The sequence below is a fragment of the Clinocottus analis genome, unplaced genomic scaffold (genome assembly GCF_023055335.1).
Source record: "Clinocottus analis isolate CAN_PGR_092001 unplaced genomic scaffold, fCliAna1.0.p SCAF_17, whole genome shotgun sequence".
Classification (NCBI taxonomy): Eukaryota; Metazoa; Chordata; class Actinopteri; order Perciformes; family Cottidae; genus Clinocottus; species Clinocottus analis.
Window position 1 is genome coordinate 1,063,225 of NW_027175898.1, and position 23,471 is coordinate 1,086,695.

General features: G+C 44.2%; 1 protein-coding gene across 1 annotated transcript in view; it reads left to right on the forward strand.

Annotated features, from left to right (window-relative positions):
* Positions 1–1,532: 1,532 nt before the first annotated feature.
* LOC137788044 (leucine-rich repeat and fibronectin type-III domain-containing protein 2) overlaps positions 1,533–23,471 on the forward strand; it is a 120,532-nt gene continuing 98,593 nt past the window's right edge. Inside the window, exon 1 of the mRNA XM_068580850.1 lies at positions 1,533–1,784. The gene's annotated coding sequence lies outside the window, so the exon portion shown is untranslated. The remainder of the gene's footprint in view (positions 1,785–23,471) is intronic.

Consider the following 23,471-nt stretch of genomic DNA (forward strand, 5'->3'; position numbering starts at 1 on the left):
ATACAAGATGGTTTCTTGGTAAGATGCTCTCGTAAAAACGTTCTGACCATTTAGGTTCATCCCAGAAATCAATGGTCACTGACAAAATGAGAACAAACCGAGGTTACGGACAACATTAAGAGGACTATTACTGAAAAAAGAAGATATGTATGTATGTATATATATATATATATATATATATATATATATATATATATATATATATATATATATATATATATATATATATATATAATAAATAATGAAATATTAGCAACAACATGTACTTAATGTGCAGAATGACCCCAATCCGTGTCATATTATTATATACAGTAAGTTACTTGTCAATGGCTGCCAGTTAATAACTGTGAATTTCACAGCGCGTTTCTTAAAGAGTATAATTGTGGGCAGTTTGATCTATAACAGTGCACCTGCTCATATTCTTTATATGTACATATCTGCAAAGTAGCTGTCATTATGGGATCATAAATGTTGTCATAAAACATCACAGCAAATGGAAACGCTCCAACTTAAGTGCAATATTGAGCAGGCACGAGAACTTTAACGACTCATTGGCTATGAGTTGACTTCTTGCCCCCTCACTGGGTCAGTGGTCCTGCACGGAAGTGACCTCTCCAGGGTCCTGAAGGTCAAACAGTGACGCAAACCCGAAATTATCAGGACCGAACAAGAACTCCATCCACATGATGGCTGTCCTACACACACACACACACACACACACACACACACACACACACACACACACACACACACACACACACACACACACACACACACACACACTTGATAGGCTACTTTTTGTTTGCTGCCAGCGATAAACACCGCTAAGCACACACACTAATCCGCGCTCGGTCCTTAATCCCCTGCAGACGACGCTGCGGACCGGACCGGAAGTGACTCTCTCTACGGCGTTATCGGCGCCGCGATCTCGCTCCGGTGCGCGGTTCTGGCTGACCTGCCCGTCTCTCTCTCTCTCTCTCTCTCTCTCTCTCTCTCTCTCTCTCTCTCTCTCTCTCTCCCCCCCCCCCCCCCCCCCCCCCCCCCCTCCGGTGGGCTCTGTCATCATACCCCATGGTGTTTGTGCCATCTAGGGTTATCCGCCGCTCCATTGCAGTCTTTTTCCAGCGCGTGGACTTCGCACCCTCTCCACCTGCTCGCTCTCGGACAAACGAATAACTGAATTATTCAAAGCAAACAGGAAGAAAAAAACACTTTTGGATGTACTATTTTTTTGTTCCTTCTATTTTTTTTCACTTTCGGCTTGGATGAGCGTTTAAGAGCCCAAGAGAAGCAAACAAGGACTTACGGCACCGCGGGGAGAAAACAACGCGACTGTCTCCCTCTCTCTCTCTCTCCCTCTCTCTCTCTTTCTTTCTCTCTCTAAAACAGAAGAAAAGTCTCCTGGAAATACATAGGAAACACATAGACGAGCACACACGCGCACCACCAGCGAGCTAGTTATTTTTACTTGAAGAGGTGGTGGTGGTGGTGGTGGTGTGTGTGGGGGGGAGGGGGGGACTACAAATATGCTGTGAAGCTCCTCGTCGCAGCTTGGCTCCCGGCAGCAACAACAACATAAAGCGCAGGTTTCCACAGCATCTGCTGGTGGGTGAAGGAAGACCAAAACGAAGAAATTGGTCAAGGAGAGAAGTGCGAGAGGAGATGCGGGCTCGGTAAGCAGCTGGGTCTGCAGTTCGTCTCCTGGAATTAGTGGCTGAATGGGAAGGGAGCGGCTGGAGCAGCGCGTGCAGAGCCGCACCATGGATACCTGTCCGTGTCTGAAGGTAAGGGACCACCTCTCATACGTGGAAGAGTTACGGCTGCTCACATCTCGTATTTCATAGTTTTAGGATGTGTTTTTTTCCTGTTTTTGTGCGGAGGAGCTTCTGCCTGAAGCTCACCTTCAACTCGGTTGCCTGCAATTCCCACGGAGCCAGTTTGGGTTCAGAACGCGAGATAGAGTTTCCTTTGACTACCGCGGACGTTTCACGAGCTTTCCCATTCCCCTTCATGGCAGGCAGCGTGTGCGTGTGCGCGCGCGTGTGTGCGTGTGCCAGGGGTGGCTGGCGCTCTTGGACAATTACAGATATCCACAGAAAGTAACCGGACTCAGTGGGAATCAGTTCAGCGCAGTGCAGCTGTTTTCATTGTATTTCTTCTTTTTTTTGTGCAATTTTTTGTATTAATATTGAGAGAGAGAGAGAGAGAGAGAGAGAGAGAGAGAGAGAGAGAGAGAGAGAGAGGAAAGGTCGCATCGTTGCGTGGAGAATCCAGAAAGAAAAGAAGAAGCTGAAAGCTTGGATAGGTGTGCCTGACGCATACTAATCCTGGGTGTGTATCAATGTGCGCCCTTTTTTTGGGAGGGAGGGAGGGGTGGGGGTGACAATGTGTGCGTTGTTTTAGGTGTTAGAGAGAGAGAGAGAGAGAGAGAGAGAGAGAGAGAGAGAAAGAGAGAGAGAGAGAGAGAGAGAGAGAGAGAGAGAGAGGGAGAGAGAGAGAGAGAGAGAGAGCAAGGGAGGGGTAGATTAGCCTCCTCTTTCCAAAAATGCTCCCTTGTGATTACTGTAGCCAAGACGTTTATTAAACTCCCTTTAAGTTGCACGAAGGGACTGCTATGCCTGTGCGCGTGATGTTTGATTATATCACCCCCCCCCCCCCCCCATACCCCCTCCGCCCCTCCTCATATGTGCTGATTCTTCCTATCAAACCAGCAGTCCCCTTTTTAATCTCGAAAAAGTATGAGGTATAGTCTGTGCATGATCTGTGCGTCTCTGGGTAAGGAGTTGATGGGGGCAGCAGAGTAACGCCGACACCCACTGTAATCACCAGCCTCTCCGTGGATTACACGTGGTCCCGTGGCTCAGTGTCCGAGGATCTGAGAGAGAGAGAGAGAGAGAGAGAGAGAGAGAGAGAGAGAGAGAGAGAGAGAGAGAGGGAGAGGGGAGGCTTCTTTCTTTCTTTCTTTATTTTCAGGACCACGGACAGCGCAGAGAAGTAGGAGGGAACTCTCTGGCTCCCACACAGGGGCTTTTATTTATCGACATCTGAATAGCTGGTGTTCTCAAAGTCCCACTGTGAAGGGATCTGTCTGAAGAACACAGAGTGTGGAGGGTTTTTAAAAAAGAAAAAAAAAATTACCAAGCCAGGCCTTTTAGATCGCTGACAAGATTTGACAGGGTTTGTATTCATAAAAAAAAGAAGAGTGATCCTGACGCTAAATGACTCACTGACAAGAGCACTCTCTATCCGGGCCTCGCTATTTATTACCCGAGCCACTGTCATTTATGTAAGTAGAACTCACTGTGGATGGGACCAAAAATAGCCGCTCTAAAGAGAAGAATAAAAAGCCTCTTCATTCTCTTTATTTACAGTACAGTTCGTACAAGATGACTGTTCGAGTTAGAATCATCCGGTTCATTTTGACTCCAAATGATTCCCCAGAGCTGATGTAAATGTTACATTTGAAGTATTTCTCTGACACTTAACTGCAGTAAACGTGTTGGTCACTTGGGGGCAGCAGAAACACAACATTGACATATTATCTAAAATTGATACGATAACATGTTAGCATACTGTCGCTTATTTACACGTCCAGCAGTGAACCAAATGTTGTGGGTGGATAGTTTCCACGTTGCCCTTTGGTGTTACAGTCGTCCCTCGCTATAACGCGGTTCACCTTTCGCAGACTCGCTGTTATGCAGATTTTTTTTTTGTTGCTTTTTTTTTTTACAGCGTCCAGTATGAACACACATTGTGTTCTGCGCCCTCATGAAGCTGAGGGACTGTACCGTACACCTTGTAATCAGTCTCCTCCGTGCAGCGTCTCCTGGACAGTACAGAATACGTCCGGATAAAACGTCAGCGGAGCAGCTTCCGGACAAAGAGGCACGGGTCAGAGGACCTCGTGGATTGATCATTAAAATTAAATTTGTTAAACATGTTCAGGCTTATTTTTTAAATCCGCGAAACTTTGAGAGTTTAAATGAGAGAGAAATGTGAGAAAATGTTAATGCCTGTCTGAGAAAAGTGTATAAAAGTGTGTGGTTAGAGGTTTTACGGCCTTGAAACATGTATAATAATGGTAAAAAATAAAGCTGACTACTTCGCAGATTTCGTCTATCACGGGTTGTTTTTGGAACAAACGAGGCGCCTCCCAAACGAGGGACCTCGTTTTTGAATTTAGACATTAATGGCTAAATATGTGCAACACCAACTACCAGGAACCGCTTTTGTTGTCCCATCTGAAACTACACCTGACTTCTACACAACGTTGTGTAACTTTGACATTGACATTCAACAAGTCGAGTGTGGAGCCGATTCAACTTGTGTTGGTAAAGAAAATTGACTTTTTTTACTGACCCCATAGTAAAATTACTTATTTTAGGTTGTTGTTTAAGTTACACAAGGTTCTATAACATTACATAACGTAACATAAAAAAACACTTTTTTTTACCTTGTGACTGTGAAACATGACATATTTAAGTGAACATTTAAGTTAGGCAAAGTTGTGTTACGTTATGTCCTAAAATATTGGGTAATAAAACAGGACTTTCACTCAGGAGACAGCTGTTGGTGTCCAGTGTGAAACATAACTTAATCTAAGATGACGTGTACGTTATGTCACGTTGTATCACAGTCGCTACGTCACGAGGGAAAGGCGACTCTTGGTACTCGGCTACTCGCTAAAAACATACTTATTTACCCACATATATACCCACAGCCCACAACTCTTAAACCTGACCAAGTAGTTCTGCGGCCTAAACTGAACTTTTATGTTTCCTGTGAACATTTTTGTTTAAAAAGTGGGCACGTAACAAGCAGAAATTGACATGTGTAAGACGTGGGAGTTGGAAGTGAGTGCGTTGTTGGATGATTGTGCTTTTCTAGCGAGAACAACACAGGCAGCGACTGTTTAATTCATTTCCATCCTGTTTATATTCATCATTATTTGAGTCTTGAGTTCCTCATCGCCGTCAGTCACCGCAGAGCTATCAACAGCGCTCATCTGATGTGTTGATATCACCAGCAGTTATTGTCTGTCAACGCTTGACGCCAGAATGACGCCGCGGGGTTAATGCCTTCTGTCGAGGCGGCTTGCTGAAACGGATAGGCCCGTCTTGACGGATGAGATTAACCTGCAATTGCAGGCAAAACACAATTTACGGGTGCGGCAAATGGATGCTGAGGATGCACCCAGAAGTAGGCCAGTTTTACCTTGGGGAGAAGCCTCGACATTGAACAGAAGGCTCCCGGAGAACGTCGGAGCATCTTTGCTTTTGCAGGGGAGGGAAGTTATGAGAGAGGTGTGGGAGGAATGGAAATCAGGGGACTATTTCATTAAGCGCCACACACGGTTAAAGAATAAAAAAAGGGGAGCGGGGGAGGGGGGATCAACTCCCGCTCACATGGAAAAGCTTAAGGCGGAATTCAAAAAATTAAAATTAAGTGGAAATAACGTGGGATTTGGCCCTAAACCCTCTGCGGTGGACCCTCGTGTGGTTCTTCTTTCCATTAAACTCTTCCTAGTGGCAGAGTTTGCTTCACATTGACCAGCAGAACGAGCAGTGGGGAGGAGCCAGCAGTGGGGAGGAGCAAAGAAAGGGGAGGAGCCAGAAATGCACATATGGTGCAGCACTTCTCAGTGACTGTGTGCCATGTTTTAGCCTGCTAACTACAATTAACCCTCCTTCTTCTGAAGAATACAGCACTTTCCTTCCCTACTATTTTTGGCAGCCATTGTTCTGATCTTGCGTCTTATCGATCAAGTATGAAACTCTAACTAGCTGGGAGGTAGCTGATGCATCGCACTGAACATTTCTTTTATTCGTCTTCTTTTCTTCTTTTCCCGAGTCAGATTTGGGTCATTATTGCACGGGTAATGCAGGTGAGAGAAAGAAGTGTTGGAAAAAGTAATCCGGACGGTGCATTCAGGTCCTGGAGGGAAAGTGTGAAATGTGTGCGTTGCATACGTAACATCAGAATGCACCGAGCTGTGTGTTTATAATACAAGCACACCTGCAGTCCGGATAGGGTGAAAAAGGAATTGGTAGCGTGCAGCGTCAAAAAAAAGAAGAAGAAAAAAGGCCGCTGTCCTTTGCCAACTGCCTCTTTTGTCTCAAGTGTGGGACCTGCAGCTTCCCACCAGCTGAGCCGAGATGGAGTTTCCCTGAAGCCTTTTCACAACACTGTTGGCTTTTACTACATGTGAATTACCCCCAACAACAACACTACCTTCAACAACACTACCTTCCTACCAACCCACCTATCTATCCATCCATCCATCTATTCACCCACCCATCTATTACTTAAGTCAAAAGTACAAATGTCTTTGCGTTAAAACATACTACACATACAATAGTAATGTGGATGTAACCGTTTTATTGGACTAACAAGTCAACTAATCTGGTTTTGGTCTCAACGCCTTCAGATTTATTTTGGCACCACAACATGTATAGTGGTGCTTTTGTGTGATTCTATGTGGAGACACTCCATCAGATTAATAGTTGAGACTCGGTCGAACATCCTTATTAATGACTGTGAAGAATCATTAACATTATTCAGTCAACGTAGACCGACAGTCTCCTGATGCATGTATTATTCATATTTTAAAGGTAAACCGAGATAGCTATTTATTTAAAAACAAGTGGCCGTCCATATAACTCTCCACCCTTCAGGTCTCGGTCTGCAACGTTTGGTTTCCTCTGCTCTAAAGCGATGCATCTCTCTACAATCATGAGCACGGAGGTTGTTTCTCTGTCTCTGGCTCCTTTGGCTTTGGGGCAGCAGCTTAACTTGCTCACAAAGAGCACGCTCGTTCACGCCTGCACCAGGTTCCTCCGGGCCACGCCGCTGTGATGTGGCTTCTCCCGGGCCGTCTCAGCGGGAGGCGCTCGACTCCAGAGGACATCAAAGGGAGCTGCGAGCTCTCAGGGGTGGGGTGGGGGAGGGTGGGGAAGGGTGGGGGGCATTGTGGAGCGTCGGCAAGAACCTTCTGGCGGCTGGGGGGGTGCACACGGGGTGACAGCCTTCCTGCCTTTTGTGAAACACGGAACATTGGGATGTCATTTGTGACCGTCCGACACGGGGCCGCGGGGGCCACGATGTGAAACGTCAGACTTCCAGTCGGTCGGCGGGAAGACGTTTCGCGGTGCGGGTGACGGTGTGTCTGGGGCATGATTCAAACTCTTTTTACAATCATCACGACTAAGCACCTTTAATACATTAGGTAAAATCCTACCGTGAGTCAGATTACAAAGGCTAAATTCATCACATCCCCCCCCCCCCCTCCCCTCTGTCTCATATTGTCTCCTTTGTTTGGTTACCAGACTCAATCGGCCTGTGAGCTCCAAGAGCCGCCGTTCTAATTCTGCCGTCACCCCTTTCTCTTCACTCCCACATGAATCTCTTGTTGCTGTTGTTGTTTTTGCACTTTAGAATACAGTGGCCCGCGTCATTTAATGGCGGGTTCATTCATCAAAGTCAGCAGTTCCAGCCTACTCAAGCTTCAACATTTTAAAAGCCCGGGCTTGTGCTGCTTACGGAGAGTTGTGACGTTCAGTGTCTCACACAGGGCTACAATATACTCTACCTGCGAGTGACATAACAGGGATGGCATTTACAAAGATGACACAATTTGTGTGATTTTTCTTTCTCATAATTCAGAGCCTTGATGAGAAAGGTGACAATGAAGGACTTCATGTTGCACACGACCCTCTTCAGTAAGCCAGGTGCAAACCGGCCATTAACAACTAATTAATTACAGATATGAGTGCAATTAAAGACTTGGTGTACAATAATAGTCCAGTTATTTCCAGAAATACTATGATTAAATACTGAGCTTTCTTTTATCCGTAGAGGTTACTTGTGTTCATCTTGCTGAATTTCTATCTGCAGGAGAAAAGTAGCATTTTTTCTCACCTATCAGAAGTTTGGTGGTGAAGTTGTGAAGGCACGTGTTTCCACACTCAGCTAAATATGTCAGGGCTGTTTTGGCATTTTATGAAAGTGGTAAAAAAAAAATAATCAAAACGTTTGGAAGTGATGCAGCCACCCACGTTTGTGTTGATACCACTCCATGAGTAATACTCTTCTAAAAGACATCACTACCAAATGATTAGCTTGTGAACGTCGTAGTTTTGATACCTCATTAGCGACCCCTCCTACTCCCACCCCGCCCATCCTGTCCTACAGAGGGACCACAGAGAGGCCGGCTGCATCACTGTCTGGTACGGGAACTACAACAACTGAGACTGCAAATCTCTGTAGATAGTGAACTCAACCGGGTCCGTCTTTGGGACCTGTCTCCCCTCCGTCCGTGACAGTTGTACTAAACGTGGGACAAACGGGGCCTCGGGGATCATAACAGACCCTTCCCATCTGTCTCTTACGGACTCTGCACCCTGCTGAGCAAACGGCGCCAAGATCCTGCAAACACAGCAACAGCTACCCCCCCGCCCCATAAAGACCCATAGACCCCCCACCCCTCAAGGCTGTCAGACACCTCAACACCCTGCTACCCTCGAGCTCATCATAACCAGCAAAGACCCATAGACCCCTCCAAGTACGGTCCTGTCTTTATGCCTCGGCGCTGTGTATTGTTTTGTACCTTTTTTGTTGTCTGAAAGTTGCTTCACCCCCACAGAAGGAGAGGAGAAACACAATTCCACATCTGTCTTCAACTGCCCGACGGTGGCGTCAAGATGTACCGACACACCCTGAAGTATACTTTGTGTCACCGCAGGGAAGGGAGAAGTCGGTGTTGCTCAGTCACAAGTTACCTCATTAAGTAATCATGCCTAAACATAGAATACAATATTAATAGTACAACACTCCGAAAAGAGTGTTGACTTTTGATACTGTTAGAATACTGTGACAGTAACTTTGAATGCAAGACTTTGACTTTAACTGAATACTGTGTTATGATGTAAAGTAAGGTATAGTTTTGTATTACATTATAATATTTAATATGATATACATACATACATTATTAATACCTTGACTGAAGTCAAGCTGAAGCAAAAGTTCCTTAAACCTACATTGTCTCTACTGACCAGCAGGGAGCCTACGCATCTGCATTAACAGTATTAGAAATGCGCTCCATTAATGTGACGACCCAGCTGGTGGGTCGCTGCGTTTCTCTGAACACATTCTCAAAATGTTACCCACACCCATCGCTTTTTGTCCCACTAAGTTGTTGAAAATAAAGAATAAATAAAAGTCATTACTAGGAGCGTGACAGCAGCTCAGCCAGGTCGGCTCTTCTAACTCGCCGAAGGTTAGCAAGAAAAGAAACAAACGGTTGAGCTGCACAGATCTAAATGGAGGGCTCCTCGTGCCGCTGCGGAGAGATAACATTCATGCTCTGCTGGGGATGTCGCCATTGTGAAGAAGCTGTAATTTAGAGAAGGGTCGGGAAAAAGCTTATCTTCCTAAGCCGCAGAGAAAATAAAGAAATAGTGGAGGAAGGGAAAACATGAAAACACAAGACACAAGCAATGAGCTACTGTTGATGGCAAACACAAGTAAAAAAAAAAAAAAGGTTTAGGTTTTGTGGTCAAAAAATGAGCAGCCCTGCTTATTATTCATGAGATTGTTGTTAAGACTCAGAGTCACCAAAACTGGGTCCAAAAGGTCAATTGCCGCGTAGTTTTCATTCCACTGCGGCGGTCGTTGCAGCGGGAAATGGAAATAGGACGAGGACAAATGAGATACTGCTGTGACCAAGCTTTGGAGCTCGCCGGATGCTGAAAAAATCCTCGCTGTGTTGAGAAAAAAAGCAACATTATTCCCTTCTGCCTCGCATTTGATTTGATCTTTTTTCTTCAAAACCACCTGAAACCCCCCTTTGACATCGCGCCACACCGCGGTCCCTTTTGACATATTATGGTGCAAAATCAACAAATAAAAAAATAATAATTGCCTCTCAAGATTTCAGTTTCTGAGTTGTCCATGCTCTGTTATACATTTCAGTTATTAAGAAAGAAAATGTCCCCAATTCTGCTTTAAAAGTTGAAGTTCCCTCTCGGTAGCATCTTTGATAAATTGGTAGCGGGTCTTTTATTCTCGCTGCGCTCCTTTGGGGTCCTCCCCAATGATTGCTCTGTTGATGGGATCTTTGCAAAGAGCCGTCCTTGTCTCACAGCAGTAGGTTTGCGTCTCTTAGTCAGCGCGAGGCTTCGTCTGCACACAGTGTTCCCTCGGCGCTGCTTTCTGAACGCCAACCTTCTCTTTTCGCTTGTTTATTAGGTATTCTGTGGAGAGAAATTGCAGAGGATTAGACTGTGAAGTGTTGTTTTTTCCCGGTGTAAACCACTGCAGCACACACAAATTGATGCAGTTTGTTTTTTGGATTCTGGTTTGGAAGTTTAGTTCAGTTTAGTTGCACTTATGCCTTTGTCCTTGACACGGTTTACATTGTTAAAGGAGCTGTTTTTAACATTCTGAGCATGTCCCAGCAAACAACTTTGCTGTGTAAAGATGTAGAGGAGGGATGTCAATCTGCGCCAAGAATGAAGTCGCTCTCTGTCTGTGTGTGTGTGTGTGTGTGTGTGTGTGTGTGTGTGGGGTACATGGACTTTCTCTGTGCTTCGTGGACATCCGGCCCTTTGTGCATGCCGTCTAAACCCGAGCGTGGTGTTGCTGCTGGCTTTGTCTGTTGTCATTTGTCGTTTGCACTGTTAGCACTGTTAGCGCTGTTAGCACCGTCAGCTCAGCCGTGGTGAGTCAATCAAAAAGGCTCTCAATGTCGCATCTAACGCTGTTAGCACTAACATTCAAAAGTTACTGTTTTATGGACATCGGATGTCACACGTATTGTTTAATTTCCTGTCAGTACAAAGCAGTGAAAGTTATTTTCGAGGAACTTTCATTTCGTGTGAATTTTGGCAGTTCCCGTGTACCCCTCATTTTCCTGCAGCAGGGTAGGACAGTCCGCCCCGCTCTGTCCTGGCTCTCCTGTGCCTCCCTTTCCTCCAGCGGGCCGAGCAATATGGCCTGGGCCCCAGCACAGTGGTGTCGGTGTTGGCATCAGTAGTAAATTCAGATTTATTTCATAACTAGCTCCGTTTCTGACTCAAAGTAATCAATTATGCTTGGATTCAGCCATTTTATGTAAATGACAATAGAATTCACACCGGAATAGTGTTTGTTGAAGCTGTCATTTGAACAGCTTCAACAAAGTTATTATTGTTTTAAATATTTGTTTCTGTTGTCAATAATTAGGTGAAGAACACCATCTGCCTTTGGCTACTGACAGCACAATTTCCTGGAGAAGCTCACGCTGCCTCCGTCGAGCGGCGGTGCCACACGCCTCTGATTGGCTTAGCTGCTGGTGAGACCAGCTGCACTACTGGCTGACTGTGTATTCATTAATCAACACACTGTCCGATCTATAGCCCACCTCAAAAGCCATCATGCACTTAGAGCTCCTGCTCATACATGAACCAAAAAGAAAGCAGGGGCCCATTTTACAAAAGCAATTTGCAAGCACTATTTACCCTGCTAATGGTGCCAGTGTCCCATTTCACAAATGACTGCCACTGCCACAAATTGCAGACACATTTGAGAGTCTTGTGCTCATGCATGGGGTCACATGTATGGCTGTTCTGTTGATTGGTTAAAAATTGTGCGGAGAGGAAATCATCATATGCTGCAGATTCTGTGACTCAGGCATCAAATCTACCACTAAACGCTGGATCGTGGCCAGTTGTGACAGTTTGGTCTGTTAGTAAAGGAACAACAGCATTGTTTAATAAGACATAAATGTTTCTGCTTTTGATTTGACCATTACATACTGGTTTCTCAATGACAGCCCATAGGAAATACAGTTTCCGAAACAGGGACATCACAAAAACAATAGCAAGTTGGTGCCAAATTTGGAAAACGTGACTACAGAACTGCACGTACCGGCAATCGGGGGTGGAGATGAACAGCAACCCAATTGAAAATGTATCTGATAATGCAACAATGTGAATATCAAATACGTGCTGAAATCGCCAGGTGGGGAGCTAGCAGGTTAGCAGCAGGTGAGCAGCGCAGCCCTGCACAGCTATTAAACATAGCTCACGGCTAACGTTAACGAAGCTAGTTAACTGTTAGCAATATGTGAGCAGCACAGCCCTGCATGGCTATTAAATGTAGCTAATGGCTAACGTTAACAAAGGTAGTTTAGCTTTTAGCAGCAAATGAGCAGCGCAAAGATTAGCGTTATCATAATATGTTCAAGTGTAATTTGAGTTTTTTGCTTAAAAACAGTAATAAAGGAGTGTATGTGGAAGTACATGTATTGTTTCCCTTTTTACTGTGGTATTAAATTAGGGTACTGGGGTTGGTATTGACTCCAAAATACCTGCTTTTTAATTATTCCATCTAATTTACATACACAAAGAGCCCTTGCTGTGAAGAGCCGAGGCTAAGGGTTTGTTAAATGTGTGAATTATTATTTTGCCTTGGTAAATTATGTTCCATTTTGTCATGTACCTGCACAATTATATACAATTATAATACAGATCCTAGTCAGATATTAGTCTTTATTGTTCCTAAAGTGTGAACACAGTCAGTTAGTTGGCATCCTTCCCTTGAACTGTAACTAAGATGTGTTGCACTGCGTGGCCCGTGTTCCACATGATTACATAAAGTGGTGTAATGGTGTTGTAATTAGTTATAATACGCTGCTGGCAAGCACATCCTTGGATGCAGGGAAAACTGCCAAAAAATAGAATCATTTGTTTTTAAATTAGACATGAGCTAAAAGATGTAGCGCCGCGTGGCTCTGATGATCACTTTCAGCAACAGCAAACTCCCAACATTGAACCAGCAGGGTGTTTTTTACCGAGAGTGCAAAGAAACAAAATCAACCCCACAGTGAACACCATTGAGGTGCAGGCCTACCCGCTGTAGGCCATGCTAATCCAACCTGATGAACCAACAGTCGTGATCCCTCTCAGCCAGTATGCACAGTGTACGGCGACGGCTGCGAATTGTTATTGTGAATTGACAAACATTGAGTTTTTTTCTTTGCTTCCAATAGACAATCTGTGCCAGAAAAGAACAACAACAAAAAAATTCTTCGTATATTCTTTTTGCTGGTGAAGCGAACAAAGAAAAAAGAAAAGAAAAAGAAAAGCCACACAGCCTCAGGCGTTGAGCCCGTATAATCCCACAGCAGGCTCTCCTTTAGATGTCAACAGTGGCAACAAAGCCTCAATTTGTTGCTTGGATGAAGTGGGTGCTGAAGAGAAGCAAGGTGACGCAGACACACACACACACATGGGGAAAGATAATGTGAACAAATTGTTCTGGAAAATAGTCACCTTGTGAATATTGTAATAATGTTTTGGATTTAAGCGTGTTCATAGTTCTCACCAGTATTTAAAGTACTGACTAGAAGTTGTGGCCTAAGAGAGTGCATATCTGCTCACTGAGATCTCGACAAGTTTTTTAGTTTTATTGCATCTGATGCTCATGAACTCTGTTTCATTCGAATGTCATCACTTCCTGTGAACCGTTCTGCATTGGGCTGAAGCTCCTTGTGGGCTTAAAACTACTTAACTTTGTCACAATTTAAAGACGTAATTTCCATACTTTACTAGTGTCAGTTACACAACAAGCGTAACTTTTCTTACTTCATGTTCTCATTTGACCCCAAACCAAGATTTTTTGTGATTGGTGTTATTTAGCAACTAGTTAAGAAATAAGGGGAGACCAGCCTTGGAGGAATCTTAAAATCTAGGAAGCGATTGTACCGTCCGCTGGAACACACACACACACACACACACACACACACACACACACACACACACACACACACACACACACACACACACACACTCAAACACACGTGTAATAAGGCAGTTGCATGTATGTGTACCGGTCGTCCGTCATGCTGCTCATCTGTAATAACTGTGTCAAGACCCCTCCCGTGATCCATCTGGTATGATGTTTTAAAGTGCCTCGGGCACAGTAAAGTGTCGAGCTGTAACCCTGTGAACATAGCGGATAATCAGTGAACAATGGCCGGCCCGAGCTGAGCTGAGCTCCACTTTGTCCGCATGATTCAGCCTCACAGAAAGGCAAATTATCCCAGAAACGGTGGCTGGATTCTTCAGCTTGAGTAAACTGCCTCCCCTTTCCCTCTAGCGATAATAGTCGTCTCATTGACAGAGACTCGGCTTACTGGGCCCCAAAAAAAAGTTCTCACTTAATGTTCCTCTCGCGTCCATCATGCAGCTCTTTTTGTGGGCTCAATCTTTTTCGCCCGCGTGATCTTTTTCTGCACCGGCGCCGCATGTGGCGGTCCACCGCTCCTTCACAAACAGGGCACCCTCTGATCCTCGTCGAGCGCCAGTCCCCGGGCCTGTGTAGACGGATCTTTGATCCACCTGCGAGGCTGAGGAGCCCCCATGCATCGGGCGTCACGGTGTGCACAACGCTGTGTAAGAGGCAGGGGCCACTGGTGGGAGGAAGGAAAGCCAAACAGAGATGCTGGGCGATCGGTTAAAGTTTGTCTCCAGTGATGTCGTCTTCAAACAGACACTACAGGGTAGTGTGAGGTTCACTGAGCGAGGAGAAAGTAACGGCACCTGATTATAGGAGGGAACTTTTTTCTTCTCATGTGATAGTCACAGTTAGTACGTGAGCAGCTTTTTCAAGTCAGTGAAAGTACCACTAATTGTGTCATCAGGGACATTATCACAATGTCTTCAGAAATATTGAAAATAATAATAATCCAAGTTCTTTTCGGTTAGCTTTGATTATCGTGCATTTTGTCTCTTTTTATAGCAAATGAGTTCCACTCAAAGTACAAGTGAAGGTAACTCAACAGAGAATCTTGTAAGCATAACGGTAGAAACGATACAAATGGGTTGCATTATGGGAAACAAAGCAATGTTGAAGTCAAGGCTGACGTTGCCTTTCACATGAACAAATGATCCAAGTACGTCCACGCAGTGAGACATCCAGTTTATCAATTTAAAACCCTTTTTCCTGACCTACACACATTGAGTGACAATAGACATTCGTGTCCGTGTGCTTTGCAATAAACGGAGGAGGAGTACAGAGAGCGACCTGGGACCCAATCGTCTGCCAACCAAATGTGTCGTTTGCTGGAAACGAGTAAAGTTCTGCACCGGGTCGCGGATTTGCTGCTACGGACAAATAATGGCCTTCGTCCCTCTGGTGAAATGTTTCAGCGGGCTGATAAAGTCACCACAAGAGCCTCTCTCTGACAGAGCAGGGTTTTTTTCTGACACCACGACAGGCGCCGCAAATGTTACCCCGAAGCGCCGGGCGGACTCGAGGCGGCCTCGTTGGATGACAGTGACGGGCCGGAAGATTGCTAGCAACAGAGCGGCGGACGTCTCGGTCCTCCGTGTTTCTCTTGGTTCTCTTGACAGGATGGCGAAGAGAGCGCTGGGGCGGACTAATAAACAACCCAGAGTGCCAGGTCCGCTCGAGACCGGACCGCCGGAACACCCGGCGTCTTTGTGCCCGAGCCTGAATCGATAGCTGTGGTAGTTTGGCTGACGAGGCGGCTGTCTGTCTGTCTGAATGGCGCCCTTCTCCGGCTGACTCCTCCCCCTTCACAAGCGGCTACTCTGACACCCTTCAACGTGCTTAATACCCCTGGAATTGGTCAATGGTTACAATTACCTTCTCGATTGTAATGCAAGTTTTTCATTTTGTTTATTCAGTCAAAGAAGTATATATTTTTTTTGTTGGGGGATAAAAACTAAATATGAAAGGCAATGTAAAGGTTACAGTTATTAGAAAGCTACATTAGCTACACTTCAAGCTCTTTAGGTTCCGCTTTTTAGCCGTTGAAGAGGCGACACACTTAAAGTATTACAGAAGTAATAACCACTCGAGTGTTGGATGTGAATTTGTTTTCATATCTGACTTTTTTAATTGACGTAAGTGTGAAGGCCGTAAGGTGTTACATCACCGAGCCACTTGTAATCTAAAGATAGGAGAAACAGGTCTTCATAATTACTGTGATAATGGCTGTTTGTTGGGAAAAATAAATAAATAGAGAGAGAGAGAGAGAAAGAGAGAGAGAGAGAGAGAGAGAGAGAGAGAGAGAGAGAGAGAGAGAGAGAGAGAGAGAGAGGCTCTTCTCACATTCAAGAGAACAAGTCTCGCGGTAAAAGGTGAAACAAAGCGAGGCCGCTGATCTCCTGCTGCATCAAATGAGGAGTCAGATTATGATTAGAAGTCAAATGAGTTTTCACAAGGGCAGAATGAGCTCAATTATCTGCAATGATGGAAGTTACTGATGACGGTGCAAATGGAAAGTAGATGGATTAGACTTGGCCTTCGGCAGGTGCGCTGCAAATTGTCTCTTTCAAGGTTACAGAGCGCCCAAAGGAGGACTCACTTTGGCCCGTTTGGGTGAATGAGGTGAACCGAAAATCAGAATCAGAACCATTTATTTGCAAGGTATGGTCACACAAATGAGGATTTTTTCTTGGCTGTGTTTGTGGTTTGTGTGCGTTTGCAGTGTTTGTGTGTGAGATGAATGCGTATACGTGGGTGCTCTTCAGTGTATGTCGCTGTGTGTAATTGGCACAAGCTATTTAAGTATGCGGAGGTGATCGGATCACGGATCGTAAGACTCGCGGCTCGGCTCACAGATCAGATCCCTTTGTTGTTTGACTGCAGCAGCTGGTCGTCAAGGCTGCAGACTTTTCCTCTGTCTGTAAATTCTAAATGCCATCTTTTTACTTTGTTATAATAATGCATGGTGTTTTTTCATAAAAGACTAGAGACGGATTAAAGATTGTGTTTTTATTGATTAAAACAAATAGATATAATTCTTATATCTATGTATGATGCTGTGATCTTCAAACAACTGGATTTATTTAAGTTACTCATGTGAACAGATTATGATATTGTTATAATTTACCTTTGCCCAATACTCATTTTTCACTCAACAGAGTCTGAATGCATCATGATGTACATTAGCGTGACAGAATACAGGCAACAGCAACAGTCGGCGGCATTGCCGTCTAAAGTTAAGCTATTTTAGCGATGTGAACGCAGCAATAGTAAGAAAAGCCTCGGTGTTACTAAAATAAGTATGCACCACGCGAGGAACCTGAATCTAAAGCGGCTAAATAGAATTTTGCATCATTGGTTTTCCATTTACGGTGATGCTCTTCCCACTGAGACGAGTCAAATTGTCTTCAGAGGAAACGGCCTCGTTAGCGGACGAGTTAAAACAACTTTGTGAGACATTAGTTTGAAAAAAAAACAAACACAAAACCTTCAGGATCAAACGACTGCGACTTTGACTCCTCTACATCATCTCAGCCAAACCCAGAATGACTCAGGGAGCTGAGAGACGGACGACGACATTGGAACGTGCCTGTGATTGAAAGACTTTATTTCATCACAGCCGTTGCGAGTCTGTTGTCAGGCGGGGCCGCACCTCTGCAGCTCACTTCATACCTCACCCGACACTTTCCCCTGACTTTTACACTTGGGTAATGGTGAAGAAGGCACTTTAAGAGACCGAGCCGCAAACTTGCCAGACGTGGGAAATTATTCTTTGTGAACATTCATCTAAACTGAAATCAACACATTGAATTAATATCAGCAACTTTTTTTCTCACCAGCTTTTCTCAGCTTTGAAGATTTATGACTCAGCGTTTATGGTTAGATTCTGATTCTATGACATTTGTATCTGACTTTTTTGATTATTGGAATAGAAACAGACGTTAAAGGGCTATTGTTATATATTAATGTATTTATCATTTTAGGCAAATGCTGTTCATCTACTTCCCCAGCTTAAAAAATGTCTGATTCCACATCACGGCTGATGTAGAAAACATTCTTCAATAATCCTTTTCAAGTTTAAATTATATTGCATTTCCAATCTGTACAAGTTGAACTGACTGACACTTCATTTTGTGGTATTAGCTAGAGAATAAAGTCCAATAACAATTAATTACTCTGAGGTGGGTTTTGCAATCTTTACAAACAGAAAGGTGAGATCGTGCCGCCCACTCTGCCATAGTAATTCCCCTGCAGTCCTTGAGTACTATATACTCAAATCAAAGCTGAATTATATAGATGCCATGGGGCCTATATTCTCTAATCCCAATATGTCATTTGTTAAATAGATATGTCTGCTGAGAGGAAGGTGCACATTTCCCTCACTCACTCGCTCAGCGTTTATAAGAGCTGTGAACTTGTGTTGAGGCAACCTCGTTGACTCGCGTTAAATCCTTCTGCTGACACAGGTTTTCTGTAGAGGGACCTTTATAGCCTGACCTGCCTGTCCCTTTAAGAAGAAGCAGTGCGGTTCCCTCTATTAAATGTGTTTTCTTGCTGCAGCGTTGGGGATGTTGGCTTGTTGGCTTGTTTCTCTACCACACTGACACTATGTTTGTGTGGCTCATGTCTCTTGAGAGACTACATTTGACTGATATCTTTTGTCAAAGTGTATTTGACTACCAATTGCCTCCAAATGAGTGGAGATTAATGTCAGATGGGCTAAAGCGGCACTAATCCCAGAGATCCGGCCTGATTGGCCTCAGACGTCAGGTAACGGGGTATGTAAGGGCTCTGTTGCTCACGCGACAGAAACAAGGAGGCCGGCCAATGTTTCGTGTACCGAAAGTTTTTTTCCCCCCACTTTTTCCGGAGATAACCTTCAACGATGAACCAACGCCTGCATGATTAAACTAGCAACCGTCCTCAAGTTCATCAGCAAGATAATAAAACTGCTTCACTGGTATAACAGGGTATCATTAATTGAAAGGGAACAAATCATGCATATTTCCAGGTTCAAACCTTTAGTTCTGATTTCATGTTTTCATGCTTTAGTGCAGTGGTTCTCAAACTTTTTCTGTCACGCCCCACTTTGGAGGAAGCAAAACGTTCGGCCCCCACTGCCCCAAAAAACATTGGAACAAAATGGTCCAACTATTTGAGACTCCTCCATCCTTTTTTTTAATTAACAGATTAGAGAAAATTGAAATCCCAAGTAAACCAGATTGCTCCATCAGACAAAAACTAATAACACGTGCAATCACCTTTGCTAAAACAATGCAAATAAAGTTATATATGTGCAAAAATATTATTTTTTTAATGGTGTGTTTACACCAAACGCGTCGAAAATTAACTCGACGAGCGGCAACATTTTTCTCGACGCGCGTCGAGAAAAAGTGTGTTCACACCAAAAGCAGCAAGACTAATTACGGCGCCACAAAGTGTGGCTTATCTCAGGTGCTTCTCTCCCGACTATAGACTATAGATTACTCACAATTATTCATATTATTCTCACAACAGCGCCTGAATGAAGCCGCTATCAGCTTCTTCCGGAGGACCAGCAGCAGTTTGATTCAGCATGGGCAGGATGGCGGTGACGAGCGGAACATCTCAACGCTGATTGGCTGACGGACGCGACTATAACTCACGCGTTTCTGCTGCCGGAGTTGGGAAATTTCAACTCGCGCGTTGACCCGAGTTCGTCCCGCGACCAACGGGCTGTTCGTGCTGCTTCTACGCGTCTGACGCGCTGGAAAACAGGCGTCTACGCAGCTTCGAAATCTTGACGCATCAGGTGTAGACACAATATAAGAATCTGCATCTCCCTCCGCCCCCCCACCTGTAATACCACCACGCCCCACTAAAGGGTCGCGCCCCACAGTTTGAGAACCACTGCTTTAGTGTTAGATTGACTATTGCTACATTCACTCAAGCCCAACTGACTATGCTTTCAATCAGCAGTGGTAATAACACACGATGGGATGGAAATGTGTCCAAGACCGGTTTGCATTCAAAGCAATCTCTAGCACTTTTGATTAACAGTTAAAGTAAACACAGACTTGCTTACCGCACTCGTTAAATGTCAGCCGGCCTACTTCTGAGCCTGCTGCAGTGTGTGAGTGCTGTGCAGAGCAGCATGGCCACTCAGAAGGGAGGACATTGATTTTTCTTTCTCTTTTTTTTTCTTTCTTTTCTCGGATAACGAGGCTTGACCGACTTGGGCGCTTGCCTGAGTTCGATCACTTCCGTTCTCAGCTGTTTGTCCATACAAATCTCAGACGGACGCGGCCGAACTCCAAATGTCTTCACACAGATGTGTCTGTCTTTAGAGAGAGAGAGAGAGAGAGAGAGAGAGAGAGAGAGAGAGAGAGAGATTGAAGTCTTCACACAGGTTGAGGAGTAAACCGCCGCATGCCCAATCAGGGGAGCTAGAAGAGAGAGTAAAATAAATTGGGAGAGAATTCAGTCGCAATCAGCGGGAGCTTTGATTGATTAAATGCAGCCTTTTTGCACCCGAGCTGAGTTTTTGGAAGTTTTTGACAGTTCTACATTTAGAAAGGCAGCGGCAGCTGGGAGTACTTTATTACGACGTCTCAGGAGGGGAATTCACAATGCTGTGTGACACCAGCCGGAGTGTAGCTGGAGGGTCCAGTATTTCATCGCTTGGATTTTCCTCACTGGAATTAAAACCAGGAGATGAAAAATGGGGCCTATTTCGTGGGATTTTGTTCACAAAATAGAGTTTGTCACGTAAAGAAGGGAGAGTTTTAAAGTCAGAAGATTGTGTTGCTTCAAATGCGTTACTCAAAGCCTGTGTTATAAACTGGTTAAACTGTTGAGGACTAAATATGGGGGCGATTACCAGGCAAAGAGGTTCCGATGAAAGACTTAATTAGTTTGTATTATGGGAAATGTAGGATCCAGGATTTGGGGGGGATTGACTCAGATTGACTCGCTGTTGCTGGTTTTGATCATTCGGAGCCCTTTGAGCACTTTTATGAGCCAATCAAATGCAACAAATCCAATCTTCAACGCAGCAAAAGGGGAAAAACTCGGTGTAAATGGGGGTCAAATTGGGTTGAGATGATTTTCATATATCTTATCAAAGAGGGAAGTGAATGGATTAACAGCTGTCAGTCTTAGGCATGAGAGGACAAACATGTCTCTCACTTTCAGAGCCTATTAGAGTTTTTGAAGGAAAGATGATGAAAACAAAAAGAGGTGGAGGGAACACATGTTTATGTTTCCGCATACATGGCAAAAAGTCTGAGCGGTCTTACATGAAAATGCAGCAGCTAGTAGTTCTACATTTTTGGAGCGGTGATTTTTCATCCAGGAGACTCTAGTTCGTTGATTTATTTATCCACAACTTGTGTACTCAAGTAACAGCACTCATGTAGTTTTTTTTCAGTCCAAATGGTTTTCCTCAACCTAACTCAGCATTCATTTTTGCCTAAACGTAAGGAGGTAGTTTCCCCGTGAAGACAGAAGTTTATTTTGAAAAATACTTTATGCATGTAAGGCTATAACATGTAGGAAAACAGATAACTGTATGAGTAATGAATAACGATACAGGGCCATAAGTGTTTTTAATGGCGAGTGCGCTCACGATGCTGGTCAAGGCCAATACATTGAAACCTAAATATAGAGCATGGACCAGACTGATGGCTGTCTCTCAGCATCCTCCTCCCCCAGTAGAGAGACCGAGCATGTCAATAGTATACTGTACAGGAAGATTGCTTGACGACAACAACAACAGCAGCAGAGTGGTGTCATCTGTCCTTTTTCCCAGCATGCCAAGCACTCACAATCCACTGCCGGTTGCTGCAGCCTGCATGCAAGCTGTTATAAATAATAGAAAGCCCTGTGGATTGGGAATACGTGGACCAAAAACAATGGCGGCGCTACACTGTTTCGGCCGTGCCAAGTTTACATCGCGCCTCATTACACATTTATGAGGCGCAGCCTCACAACCCGCTTTGATTCTTCGAGTGAGATTTAGATTTTTTTTTTTCATGCCAGAGTTTTTGACGTCGGCCGTCTGTGAGGACTTTTTTTTTTTTTTAAAGCGCTGAATTGACTGGAAGCATACGTCAGAAGGCGTCTGGTATCATGGCGAAAGGCTTCAGCTTACAGCCATACGACTTTAAAGGCTCCGGTCCTGGTCCGAATAGAAAACATTACACTTTACTATGAAATCGAGTAGAATCTGTTTCAGTAGTGGAGAGGCCGAAGTACAAACCTCTTCTGTGTTTCAACAACAGGCTTGTAACATTTATTTTTTTTAATTTCGTACTCATTGCGTCACATTGAGCCTTGCTTCTTTGCACAAGGAGGCGTTAAACGATAGAATAAATGAAGACGGCTTCAGGAGCCCCGCTGACGCCTTCATGAATTAGCCGCCTCTGCTTTGCCCCGTCATGCTCATCAAGAGGCCGACTGGGTGCGCGCCACGGTTTGTTTTGTTTCTGCCCTATGAGTTTCTACCGTCAGATAAAGGATCAAGTGAAATCACCTCTTCCACTCTCTCTGTTAGGGTTGTTTCGCTAACCATCACTCTTCAAATCGCCTTCTGACGGTAGGTGCCCATTTTGTGAAAAGAGAACTGTGCTGTTTGTTGAGGATGGGCTGCTGTTGTGTCGCATAGGAATGGTTGAATATCAGCTAGTATGAATCGTGGGACTAATATACAGTATGCAGAAAAGGAGGCAATCAATCAGGGATCCCTCCCACAGTCCCCTGTACAATATGTGAAAAAAGACAAATGTCACATAATTTTAAAGAACTAACATCTGTAAACAAAAGATTTTATTAAGAAATCTAGTCAACATTATTCTCATAACTATTAATGTCACAATCTTGGCATTTAGTACTTGCACAGAGCTTGATGGGATATGCAGAGGATACGATGTACGTGCTATAGAAAACTGTGTATTAATCAAGACGTGTTTTGGAAAGAAAGAGTAGACTTTATGACTTCCTGGGAGTGTCTCAATGTGGAAACACATTGGGGTGCATCCCAAATCTCCTAATTGCATCCTTTTTCCCTTCACTTGCGTCTTTTCCATGCGAGGAGAGAGAAAACAAGGAAATATGTTTGAAGAGAAATGAGACGTCCTTTTCTCTGAAGCGTCACGTGAAGCAACATCGGTTTCTGAAGACAGCGGCCGCTGATCACAGCTGGATCAGCTGCCGGTCGGCTTGAACAGCTGGAGGGACTGACAATCACTGTGCTAATGAAGACAGTTATCCTCCCTGTACTAATACTTATAAAGACAATGCTATCATCACTGTCAGAGTAGAAATGATACCTGTTAAACAAACAACATTGTGTATTTATATACAGGGTTTAGTTTTCATCCTGTGTCCTGCTTACATGCACAAGATTGATTTCTACCAGAATGCGTTTGACTTATTTATAAAAAATATTATTATGAGTGTTTCTCTTGAACACTGGAATTAATTTATTAAGCTGAATGTTTTGGGGGTAAATTGAGGGAACATCTCTCATCAAAGCCGACGGTCAGGAATGATCGGCCTCACATGATGAATGGAAATGACTATAATTGTATCCATTTTAAAGTTATTGAGGTAAACAACAGATCAAGAAAATAATTTCTAATAAGTTATTTTGTTGTTTAGACCTACATTGAACATATTTTAACCAGATGGTGAATCAGAAAACAAATCTAATATACAAC